Here is an 8,735-nt window from a genome sequence, read left to right on the forward strand (position 1 = left end):
GGTGGCTGAAGAAGAACCGACTTCTTTAGATGTCTGGCTTGGGACCAAGGCCTGAGAAGAGTACTTAGCCGAAGCGGCTGGTCTTCTCAGATCTCTTCGCGCGTTTGATGCATAATTTCTCCAAACTCCGATTGCATCCTTTAGCTGTGCTCTTAGCACTGGGTCTGTCACCGAAGCAAACTGGAGAGAGCGCAGTACCCTCTCCTGGAGAGAGCGCAGTACCCTCTCCTGCTCGCGTCTTGATATCCTTTCGGAATCTAGAAGTCTCTTGACAGAACCCGCTATCTCCTTCCTTTTCTTTGCTGGGATGGAGAAACGGTGTGACAAAAGGTCCCAGTGGATTCCCAGCCACTGGAACTTTTGAGATGGAGAAAGTCGAGACTTTTTTCTGTTGATCTTGAAGCCTAGGTACTCTAGGAACTGGATCACTTGACTGGAAGCTTGCAAGCATTCTGTCTCGGATGCTGCCCACACCAACCAGTCGTCCAGGTAGGCTACTACCTGAATTCCCTTTAGGCGTAATTGTTTGAGAGCTACGCTCGCAAGCTTCGTAAAAATCCTTGGGGCTATGTTTAGCCTGAATGGCAGGGCTCTGAAGGCGTATAGTCTTCGTTGTAGCCTGAACCCTAGGTAGGGGGAGAGTCGATGGCTAATTGGAATGTGCCAATAGGCGTCTGACAAGTCTATATAGACGGAATATGCCCTCTTGGGCAGTAAGGTCCTTATGTGTTGCAGTGTTAGCATTTTGAACTTGTTGAGTGGCGACAAGTCCAGAATGACTCTGAGCTTTTCTGAGTCTTTCTTGGGAACACAAAACAGCCTCCCTTAGAAATTGATGGGCTTCACCCTTCGGATCACCTTTTTTCTCCAACAGTTCTTGAACGTACTCCTCCATAACGGGGGTGGAGTGTTGGAAAAACCGAAGGCACGGGGGTGGAGTGCTGTACCAGCTCCCGCCCAGTCCATTCTTGAGTAGGCTGTGGTCCCAGGGATCGAAGGTCCACCGATCCCGAAATTTCATCAGTCTCCCTCCTACCGGTATCACCTCACTTGGACTGCCGTCCTGAGGTCTTGCCTTCCTGACCACGACCACCCCTGAATCCCCTTCCCCTTGAGGGGCGTCTAGACAAGCCTCTGGCTGCTCCTCTAGGCTTTGCTCGAAAGGAAGTAGACTGCCCTTTGAACGCTGGGATGAATGCCGTGGACTGTGTCGACACGGCCTGGGGTACCCACTGAAAAGTGGTCGGGGTTTGTGCCACGATCTGGGGCACTGGGGGCAATGGCAATTGCAGTTGCTGTTGCTGTCTAACAGGCTTGGCTGGCCGAGACGGTAGCCTAGTCCTCATAGTCTTCCTCTTTGGTTGAGGACCCTCATCCGGGGAAGACTTTCTTTTGATAGAGAGGCCCCACTTCTGGAGAAGGTTTTTATTCTCCAAGGCAGCCTTATCAACAACTTCTTTGACCAAGTCGGTAGGGAAAAGGTCTTTTCCCCAAATGTTGGGGTCACTTGCCATCATCTCGAGAGTAGTCTGAAGAGACATTGAGGCAGTCAGTCTTTCTTTTGTAACGAACTCTCTTCGCAAAAGAAAGTCAGATAGCTTAGGGAGGTCCTCGCCGAACTGACGTCCGGCAATATCAGCCTCCAACTTTCCAACTGAGAACGTAAGATGGACGTCCTTCCAGTCTTTGTGGTCCATAGGCAGGGCCAGCGACAAGGGTTTACACTCCTCTAGGGAGGGTCAAGGCTTGCCGGCCTCGACTGCTTTTAGTACAGCCAGAAACCCTTTCTGTAAAAAGGGGAAGGCTCTAGTAGGCGAGGACACAAAGGAAGGGAGCTTCCTGTTCAGTGCGGCTACCTTTGAGTTAGAGAAGCCCCTCTCTTTCATCGAGGATGAAAGTAGAGCTTGAGCCTTAGCATGGTCCATCACTATGACCTCCTTCGGCTCTGTCTCCTCCTTTGAAGCTGGTTCCTTCCTTAGACGGACATAACAGTCCGGATATGATGCCTTGCTGGGCCAGAATTCCACCTCCTCCAGGGGAACTGAGCCCAGCTTATCCGAGATGATGATCTTTCCAGTCGTCATCGGCATGTGCTCAGCATACCTCCATGGGTTAGCATCTGAGCACAAGGGAAGGTCTTTCACATTGAGCTTTTTCTGGGGCCCATGTGATTCTGCAAGGCACTGCATTTGCAGTTCCATTGCAGCCGCCTTCTCCTGATTCTCCTTCTGCATTTGTTGGATCATTCCAACAATAGAAGAGAGGGACTGTCCCAGCTCTACTGGGAGACCGGCCGATGTTGAGGGAATAGGCTCCGGAATCTGAACCGGAGTAGCCGACACCTCGTCGACGTCTACCTCTACAACGTCTGGGGCTTGAACTTCATCCTGGGCTTCTGCCAAGAGGTCTTCCTCCAGACACTCGTCCACATCAGACATCCTGTCATCTAACTGGATGTCTTGCATCGCGACCGCGACTTCAGCATCCACCTGGATCTGAACTTAGGGGATCTCCTCTTGAGGCTGGGGAATCACTGCATCAGCTGATGCCTTAGGGAAAAGATACGCCCTTATCTTCTCACTTGGAAGATAAGGGCCACAAGTGTTCTTTTGGAAGCCCCTTACCCAGTTACGAAGCTTCTTCCTAGCTATATCACTTGATTCCTCTGTCCTAGGGGAATCAAAGGTCTCAGTAATCAGGTTAGTGCACACAGTACATACCTGAGGGTCCCAATACCGGAGATCATCCTTGGAGACAGCGTATGCTGCGTGTCTCCTACAAAACTCATGTCCGCAGAGGTTCTTGCTGCGGACATTGCCGAAAGCACTTCCGCACTTCGGAGTGTCCTTCTGTAAAGAGAAGAAATTTCCATGAGTATCAAGTGAACTATGTATCACTGGATATGCATAGTATAGCATAACAATTCAGAAAGGAAAGACACACACTTGTGTTTCCCTCACAACCCATTGCTGCAGCCTTCCAGATAATAAAATCAAATGGTTAATCTCTTCTAGAGTAACCAATGCAAAGTTTCCAGAGGAAACAGGTGGAGCTCACACCTAAGCAATGATTTTAAAAACCTGGATAATAGACAGGAAAGAACTCACTTTCCTATCTGTAGGGCAACAGCAAAGGACTGTGCAAGAAAACACAAAAGTGTTAGAACACACAGTGCTGTACCAACACCCTTACCATAGTTTTCTTCTTTCTGTATATGTTATACTGAAGAATACTAGTACAGTATAGTTGGATACGTGCCGGCCGGCAAGTGCCGGCCGGCACACACCATAACTAGCTTTAAAGTATACTACTTAACAGCCAAAAGGCGGCAGCACTCTGGTTCAAATGCATGTGCCGGTCGGCAGCAATTGCCGCCCGGCAACAGCCAATGTCGGCCGGCAATGGCTGCCGGCCGGCAACTACACAAGGTAGTACCCAGCTGCCGGCCACACTCTTGGTGACCGGCAGACAAGGGCTGACATAAGCCGGCCGGCAAAGGTACAAGACCGATGCCAGCCAGCAGCAAAAGAACCAGAGGACTACACCTGTCCGGCTCCCGGCCTCATATGCCGGGAGCCGGGTCGGGTACAGCACTAGAAGAAAAATAGAATGGATGCCGGGATAAGAGTGTACACTACCTCCAAGCCCGGCAATCCGAAAGAGTGCATATAAGGAAGGGGAGAATCTAATTCAGGCTTCCTGACCAATGCCGTCTGGCTCTACAGGCAGGCATGGAAGAGGGACCAAGGGAGGTCCGGGCAGCACTCAAAAATATAAGGCCCTTGCCGGCCGGCAGCTCTGCCGGCCGGCAAGGGGCTGAGTCAATCCCACATCCTAACCTATACTAGGTCCAGATGTAGAACGACGTACAGTACTGTAATGGCTAGGCCATTACAGAGATAGAGAGGGAAGGGACAAGAGGGTCCTACCGACCTTGCTTTAGTGACGGATCACCCGCAGCCAAGAAACTTATCTAAGCCTAAGGAAGATCTAAGGGGGAAGGCCAGCAATACTTGCCAGCTCCCAGAGCACCAAAGCAAGGAAGGTGTTGCTACTCCCAGGGAAAAAAACCTTATCTTCCCCGAGAACAGCAACAAGGACTAGTCTGGTAGATCAAAAAAGAAGGAATCATATCCACAGAAACCTTCGGTAGTGACCTAAGGAGGCTAAGCCCCCTTTTTGTCTGTGTCAGGCCAGCGAGGGAGACTCTGCCCCAAGCCAGACTCAGACTAAAAAACTCTGTTGTTCTGTCCCTCTTTGAACCATACTACAGGAACAGGAAGGTACAGTAACACCCCAGTATAGTTTTATCGAATAAGCAACTTTTATCCATAAGCAACTTAGCCTAGGCACCAAGAGAATCGATTACCTAAATCACCGAAACTCACTCGTATACTATCTTGGAAATATTCCACACAGTCTTAACTGTATAAAACATAGCCTAAAGCTTCAATAAAATTTTTATTACACTCGGAAAAACCAAAATCATGCATGAAGTACTAGGACCAAGCGACTAGGCTACATGGCCTAGCCTAGGCCAGAATGGCGAATACTTCGCCAAAATAATACTAAGCACGAAAGGAAATCCTATGTAATGCTAAATAGCTAAATTTTATTAAAGCAAAACAACCAGGAATGTCGCTCTGACTAACTAAACTTATACCTAGCGAGCGACAGCGTCCAGGACGCCTCTGGTAGGCTACGGCTCTTGTATCAAAGATTAATCCTATTAATCACTCAAAATTTACCAAGAGCCTACATTTATACATAAAAGACCTTATACTCAACTTATCAGAGGCCGACGAAGACGGAGAAGCCATGAAAAGTAGAATAAATCCAAGATTTGCGAGAAACACAGGAAAAAACACCGAGTTGTTAAGCTACGCAAAAAGGAATACAGATGGCGCCAGGATTGGCGCCAGGCACGCATACGAATCGGAGGATAGGGAAGCCTTGGGAGCGGCTCCTCTTTTTCTTTTCCCGAATTCGTTTCTTGCCAATCCCTCCAACGAGACGAAATCTCTGTCCAGGATGCAGATTGCCATGTGGCGTGTCAAGAATACGTCCTCTGATATGTCGCGATATCCCTATCACGAGGGATACTCGCTCCAGGAGTTAGAATTCATGTACCTTAAGGTAAATTCTCTGGGAATATCGCCGTAGTTGTAATATACCCTAGGAAGCTACCCTATAGGAACTTCCATCAGGACGACATGGTTTGAGGCCAAATATATATATATATATATATATATATATATATATATATATATATATATATATATATATATATATATATATATATATATATATATATATATATATATATATATATATATATATATATATATATATATATATATATATATATATATATATATATATATATATATATATATATATATATATATATATATATATATATATATATATATATATATATATATATATATATATTAATCTAATTGGTATACCTGATGCTGAGGAAGACGTTGATGTACAAATGATTGAAAGCAATGTGTTTAGAAAACAAAGCTATCATTGACAAAGTCCTTTTTACGATGGCATGATCTCTCATGTAAGCAGTGGAGGATTGTTCCCCAATAAATTTAATTCTGCTCAAATAACAACCAATATACAAAGCGTTATTGAACAATCCTACGTTCTATTCCAATATAATAAATTGACTTCAATTGAGTAATATCCTCTTTTAATATACCAATATCCAATATTCGAATTATACTCAGATATAAATTCCTATTATTGTAATATACAAGTTCGATTCTAAATCCTCGAGTAAATATCCATTAGCTTCAAGTCCATATATTCTTTGAATCTTTACATACATATAATGGATTATTATTATTATTATTATTATTATTATTATTATTATTATTATTATTATTATTATTATTACACAAACTAAAATACTAGGAGAAGGACACACCAAAATCAAACCATGGTTTTCCACTGTCCTGGGTTAGAGTTCTCTTGCTTGAGGGTACACTCGGGCACACTATTCTATCTTATTTCCATTTTTTGTGAAACCTTTTATAGTTAATATAGGAGATTTTTATTTTAATGTTATTACTGTTCTTAAAATACTGTATTTTATTGTTCATTGTTTCCTTTCCTCACTGGGCTATTTTCCCTGTTGGAGCCCCTGGGCTTATAGCATCCACCTTTTCCAACTAGGGTTGTAGCTTAGCAATTGGTAATAATCATAATAATATTTGTGGAAGCAGGATGTTATAATCCCAACGGCTACAACTCGGAAAAATGTCAAATATCTGGAAACTCATTAGAAAGGTATGAATGCTGAGGATTTCAAGGTTTTAAGAGATAGGCAAGAGAAATGGAACCCAAACTTCACTAAACAGACAACGAGCTTATAGACCAACATCTATGAACAAAGACGTAGGAAAAAAAAATCCTACCAGATAATGCAAATGATATATAGGTTAAACAGGTTCTGTTTTCATTACGGGAAGACTGAGATATACATAAAAAAGGGCATACTGTCGCATTTACGAACGTTTGTGAAACAGATGTGGTAAAATATATAAACACTCGTAATTTTTCGTCCTGTGAGATTTACACTGTTCAATAAATCGACAGTTTCTTTGAGGCATGTGTTTATCTACAAATAAAGTAACGACTATAATAGTTTAGGATAACTTAATCTCAAATAAGGGATATAATTCTCCTAGAAACATATTTATAATTTCAGAAACAACTGAATATTATCATTTATCCTATACTCAGATTTTTTTTTCAAGAATATTTTTTAATTGAAGTACAATGAATATCACATTTCCTAAAATAAACATTGTTCTGGCAAAAGCACCTCAAGAGAATTCAGCCATGAAGTTAATATTGATTGATAAATTCATGCAGTTAAGGAAACTCTAACGCAACTGCAAAATGAATGTCATCTTGGATTTAACTTCGCAACATAACTCCCATGATCAGGATTTTAGTTTATAAAAATGTAATTTTCCCTGAGATCAAATTCATCTCCTATAGATGCACGAACAAGGCACTGTTGGAGAATAGGCAACACCAGCTCTGAAACAAAATATATTAAATAAATGAGCATCGGTGAAAGAGTAGTGTTAATTTCTGGGTTTCAATGTGAGCAAAAAAGTCTCAAGAGCTTGCCAAATATTAGTGAATATTCACAAGTAACGATAAACTTGAAGTATTGGAGGGAGTGTTCTTGCCTACCGTGAGAGCTTTGTGTATTTCCGATCCACCTCCGATCGTTCAAGTTCATGACAACCATGTGATTTATGCGAGTGGTAAAACCAAGGTCTACAGAATAATGTATTCTATGGACCTTTGGTAAAACTGTCGCCAAATAATGGACGTTATAGTTGTCCAGCAAAGCGGTGTGCCCTAAATCAAAGAGAACCTACGGGCAGGTATGGATCATGACTTAGACGCAAATGAACAACGCACTACCAAGCCATCGAAACGAAAGCTTTAGAGGCATGGGAGCTTCTATGTCGTCACCGAATATTGGCAAAAATCTATTTTTATTCTTTTTTATGTCTGCAGGTCATGAAAAATGGTTGATGATGATGGTGGATGGATATTTCACTAAACGCAACGCTTTTGGTAAAATTTTACTTTATGTGTAAAGTAAGTATACTTGAATAATACGATACTTTTCTCTAAATTCACACCGATATATCCTATTAGTTTTCATGGTTATGTTAACTTAAGAAACATTGAAATCATATTAGGATATAATTAAGTTATTCAAACTCAATAAGGAAAAATCATATAACATTGTATTGGAAATTGTGAGATTGATGAATATAAAAATTTAAATTTATCATATTAATTATGTAGACATCTAATATAAGCCATAAGTTTTATGTTTGAATATATATTGACTTCCCAATAAGAAAAGAAAAAAAAAACTTTGAACTCTCCATTATCTAATCGGTATGAATAATGTTTATGTTAATGCTTTAGTATCTACAAGGTGTAATTTATGAACAAAAAAAAAAAAAAAAAAAAAAAAAAAAGAATAAAAATGATAACTATCGGTGCAAGTTGCTAATAAAAAAAATCCTTTTACACTTTACTTGACGAAACTATCACTGTCTGTCAATAAAATAAAAGAAAAATATTTAAATGAAATAAAAATGATAATAATCCAATATAGAAATATTTTTAAAAGGTAAGATATTGCCATACTGTAAGAAGAAGAAAAAAAATGACATTTTCATAACCTGTTTATACTTATGGGAAAATTGTTTTAGTATGAAGACGTTGTTCTCAGGTTCACGTAAAACACCTATATGAAATATAGAAATTACTACCAAACCTAGCGAGATAATATTATTTTCAGTCATTATCAGATTTGAATTTTAAAGACTAAAAATGCATTTCACACAATAGGATAGGTTTGTTTTATTAAAGCACACAAATCATCGGCAATTTAGATGTTGTTATTGATTTTTTAGGTTTTTCACTACTATCATCATATAATCCAGGTCATAAAATCGTGGAATTTTAGAGTTTAATTACAGTTTTGATTTAAAATCAAACATTTTGTCGAGAACAGAAGAAACTGGTACTTTTCTCATCACTAATCGTGCTTTACGTAGCCCCCATGTCCCCTACAAGCTTGACCCTCTAATCTCTTCCGAAACTTTACTATCCCCCTTCCCCTCGGCCTCCTCTTATGGGAGTTTCCATGCTTGCATCTAAATTTATATCGTGTA

This window comes from Palaemon carinicauda, chromosome 12 (genome assembly GCF_036898095.1).
Source record: "Palaemon carinicauda isolate YSFRI2023 chromosome 12, ASM3689809v2, whole genome shotgun sequence".
Taxonomy (NCBI): Eukaryota; Metazoa; Arthropoda; class Malacostraca; order Decapoda; family Palaemonidae; genus Palaemon; species Palaemon carinicauda.